The 5,000-nt window shown below is 38.6% G+C and overlaps 1 pseudogene; it reads right to left on the bottom strand.

Annotated features, from left to right (window-relative positions):
* The window catches only part of LOC138032073 (uncharacterized), a 23,452-nt pseudogene that overhangs the window by 1,892 nt on the left and 16,560 nt on the right, over positions 1-5,000 (bottom strand).

Below are 5,000 nucleotides of genomic sequence, written 5' to 3' on the forward strand. Positions count from 1 at the left end.
CCCTTCTATCATATTTTTTGAGTTGCCTTGTGTGTTTTGAGGAGGAATCACTTTCAAATTTGTGATCAGCCATTCCGGCTGCATGCCTCTGATGAGCCTGCAAAAATTCCTGCATCATTGAAGTTTTAAATACGACAATGTGCACTTTTCTGACGCATTGACAGCTTAGACTGAAGTTGTTAACAGCCTCAAAGGTGACTTGGGCCGAGTCCGCCGCAGACAGACCATAACCGCCAGTGCCAACACAGGGAATTGAAAGACAGCGAAGTTTGTGTTCATCCGCCAAGCGAAGACCTGCTTCTAAACATGTCTGAAGATGATGTTTATCCTTCAATCCTGTAATTAATGATAAACAATGGCAACAATCATTATTTGCCAAATATCATGTGGATTATCTTACAATCCAAGTCAGTAGTGGGGTAGGACTAATTCCTAAATTAATATATTTTGTGTCAACACATATTCTTTAACTATCCATCGATTTCTGATAGCACCCTATCTCACTTATGGCTTGGTAGGTTGGGGTCAGTTGTGCAAATCTTCTCTTGATAAGCTCCTCAGCGTTCAAAAGCGAGCCCTCCGCGTTCTCTGTCTAATATTCTTCTAACCTTAACTATCCCTCTCTCTAATGATGCTTATATCCTACGTCTAACATTTACTTATTACTGGTAATGGTAATTAATTTTTATTACACACAGCATGAGATTTTATTCCATAAAGCTCATTTGTAGAAATCTACACGCTTTCTTTTCACATGTGAAAAAAGCCTATACAGCCAATCAGAACGGCGTACAGTTCTTTCAAACTTTTGTAAGTGCATTTTTCCGTTCAGCACTTTATTTCCTTGATTTACATGTACTGCGATATTTTCCATTGCTATTAAATTTGCATTTGGTTCTATCGTTAGTGGGTATTTGTTTCTAATTTGCGTTCAGAAAACTATTTCAATGAAAATTATCGTCTTATGTATAATAAACAGCTCACGACATAGAAAGTGCTTTGTACTGGGGTTTATTCACTCGTTGTTTGTGTCAAAAACCCTCACTCGCTCGTACCTCACTCGTTCGGGTTTTTCACGCAAACAACGAGTGAACAAAACCCCGTAAAAAGCACTTTTTATGACGCAAACTATATATACAGTACATTATTTTCTATTTACATATTCAAATGCGCTTTACAAGTAATCAATCTATGGGTGAGATCGGACATCAGCATATACCGGCGCGGTGGCAGCCACTATCCGCCCATTAACGATCTCACCCAACCATGAATCAATGAAATGAGGCCTGACGAAAACACCATGAACTCCACGCCCTACTCATCGCTAACAGTGTGTGGGTTCTTGGCTAAAAAAGAGTTTTGGTCAAAAACTCCACTCAATGACGTTTTTTTCATGTTTGAAAGTTTTAAAGTTGATACTTTTCCGGTTTGTTCCTTCACTTTTATTTATTTATTTGTTTTATTATTTTTATTTTTACAATACATATACATACATTAATTACAATTCTAAGACAGCTACTTACTCTACTTACAGAACGCTGAACGCTGAGCGAGGAAATGCTTATGCTGTATCGAAATTCCGAAGGCATCATCAAAGCTCAAGCCATCCAAGGCATCCCGATTTGCGGCAGTGTGATTAACCAGGGCTGGCTCAAAAATCACTCTCGTGTTAATTAAACATTTCGTTCAAGGAATTGACAATTTTGGCGTTAGAGACTGACCTCCCAAACGAGCACGTATCTATTGAGCTATAATTGTAATTTTGCTTAATATAAATATCTTTAACTTCCCTCTGTTGTTACAGAATGTTTAGTTTCCTTCAGTCGTGAGATGAAATTGTGCAATTATCTTCCAACGGCAGCCAACCACTTTTTGCTCATTTCACCCTCGAGTGGTACTCAATGAAACGAAATGTGAGGATCATCACGTTTGTTCTTAGACTGCTTGTTTCAGTGGACAGCAACGCAATGCGGCATGTGCGTTCACCTTCCTTCAACGCTTCTTCAGTGTGACAAAAATCGTATACTTTGTTGCGTATTGACGCGTTCTCGCCGATGGACGCTCTGTCGAGAGCTTAACAAACCAACCATTCATTAACGTTATAATCTCCTAGCAAACTTTGCGATAGTGAAAAATGGCGGTGAGCGGAAAATTTGAAATGCTCGGAGACAAGAATTTTAGTGCACAGCGCTCGAGAGTGCGTTTAAATATAAATCACCAAGTTTAAGGCTCGACCGGTTTTACTTACAGATAAACAATCCTTTTTATCCCTAACTGTGTTCCAGTCGGGATTCTCTTTAAACATCCCACAGAATTAATCAACAAGAGTTGTGAGACGGGTTTATAGTCAGTATCCAAGAAGATTAGAAAGTCTAACCATTTGCAGATATCTTCACAAAAGCATAACTTTCTTCTCAGTTGTTTAAAGACCCTGAATTTTGACCCCGCGACCTCTTACACGCTAGTCCGCTGCTCAAATAACTGAGCCAAAAGTAATTCCACCAGAGACTCCTTAAGCCGAAATCCTGTAGAAAATCGAGCAATTTCAGTTTTTAGTGGACTAAAATCTGGTACCAGAATCGGTCGTACAGAAGGAGTGCAATACGATGTATATAAACTTGGTACTAGGATTTTGTCCACATGTTACTCTAACTTCTGGTGGATTCCGTCCTAAAGTCTTGCCATGCGAGTAGAGTCTCCTCGTTTCTTTACCCGCGTCAGTCAGCATCGAAAGAAAAATACATCTCTTTAACGATCTTTTTAAATTTTGATGTGAAGCAAAATACGGTTTTAAGTTATTAGTTTTTCGATAATTTGCGATTATGATCACGAAATCAATTCACTACATTCCCTGACGCCATATGAACGAGTCTGCGACCGGCTGAGAAGAAATGAGGGATCCTGGGTCCAAAGTGTTACTTTTAGGAAAAATTTGTAAATTTAGTGGCCCGCTTCTTGCACAGGCGAAGGCACAAAAAGAAAACTGAAAAATTGTAAATCATGAAAGAAAATAGATTTGATTAACGGCCAAATTGAATGGTTCGTGTGTAGGACTTGATCATGAATCCACAACCTCCGGGTCCTCATGGGCTAACCATTGAGTACGATATATATGAAAGGCATATAATTGAAATACGGATAAAGAAAAGGTAAGACTTTTAGATCATCGTTGTTGTTCTTTTGGCTGATGCAGCAACGAATGTGATTTGCGATACCGTTGCAGTACTTTACCAATTGAGCTATCAAGCCACTGGTGCGCTAATGTGAAAGACTGAGTCAATGCTGAATTCTCAGGCTTCCCTCTCGTTATTGTTTAAGTAACGTTTATATACTTCTTTCCGTGGACCTTCCTCACTCTCATAACACGGGAACAAATTAGCTTTGCCGCTATCAAGCAGTAGCCACAGTAAGTATTTCAATAGATGCCTCACAAAATAGGTATTTTCTGAACTGGGTAAAAGTTTAAAGAGTCATCGCGTCTTAGGTTCAAATTTTGGGACACTTAAGAGTTAATACCTATCTAACATTACTCGGAAGATATACGAAAAAAAGAGAAACCTGGAATGATGTGAATAACTTTGGGCGCTTCTAAATTGCCTCCACTTGTCATCACAGCTGAGCCCGCAATTTGATTGCCCAGTTGACTGCACTCTTGTTGGATCTGTGACCCTCCTCGTTTCAAGATCGCTTTGCTCAATTTACCGGCATGGTTCATGTTATATCGGAGCTGATAATGTTTAAAATTGCATCAGTTTTTTCCTGAGTCAAATCAGCATTGATGACTTCAATACTGGGGCCTGTGTATTTGTTAGACCGTGATTGAATGGATTACCGTTCTTTGTAAGAATTCAAACCATTTCTTGCATAAAATGTTAAGCATGACTTCCGCAGCGCACTTAGTCGGATCCGATAGCGGGTGGTAATCGAGCTTAATGACATGTTGCAAAGCCATATCTTCAGACACTTGGTAAATCATAGAGAATTTTTTCCTACAGCATTACTTGAGCCTGAGTTTGTTTACTATTCAAAATTAAGATTTAAAACATTCCAAATTTCCTATATTCCGTACAGTGAATTGTCACGATCAACACACAGTGACAACAAGCGTATTTCCCTCCCTACACCCAAAGACGACCCGACTTAGTTTGTGCGTATTGGACAACCCGCCAGGCCTTTCAACGGCAGACCTAATTTGTTCTATTCTTTTAAATAATATGCAAATAAATGGAAGGCTTTTTAACAGTTGAAATCTGGTTCTTTTATTTCAAGGTCATCAAGCAAGCAAAAAGCTCAGCCTGTTGAAGTTACGTGTTATAGCAAAGCCAACTTAGCTCACCGACGTTATTCTAAGTTGAATAAGACACATTCCCTTCTTTTTTTCTCAGGGCAAGGAGTCACATACTGTTGTTGTAATTCTTTTAAATGAAATTTTAACAAAATTCTACATTGATACAGTTCTTCACGCTAAGGTATCATTAAAGAGCTGGGTGACAGGAGTTGGCGGGTAGCATCATGAGTTTCTTTTTTGTGCTTCTGCAGCACATAAATTCCCATTGCTCTTTCACACCAAGATATCCATCAACAGGAAACGCCTTGTGGCCGATTCTCTCAATTATCCAGTGCCATTTGATTGGAGAAAACAAGGAGGCGCAACGTTCAGTGGCGATTCGCTCATTAAGGATTTTGAGAAAGTACGAGGTTAATAATCGAAGAATAACTAATGCATGCATCACCTACAAATGTATGGAGTGTGATTCCCGACAAAATTCAACGTTAAATTCTGTTTTGCACACGTTTCATTTTGTTACTCAAATTGTGTTCTGTGTTCAAATTGTTAAAATTAGCACTGAAAAGTATAGGCGCTATATAAATATTTATTTATTTATTTATTTATTCTATTTTGTATTCCAAATTCGATTCTGTTCTGAATTGTGTTCGCTAAATTAAGTTCTGTCGCCCAAATTCTATTTTACTTTGAAATGGCAATTTGCCTAAATTAT

This window comes from Montipora capricornis, chromosome 14, assembly GCF_036669925.1.
Source record: "Montipora capricornis isolate CH-2021 chromosome 14, ASM3666992v2, whole genome shotgun sequence".
Classification (NCBI taxonomy): domain Eukaryota; kingdom Metazoa; phylum Cnidaria; class Anthozoa; order Scleractinia; family Acroporidae; genus Montipora; species Montipora capricornis.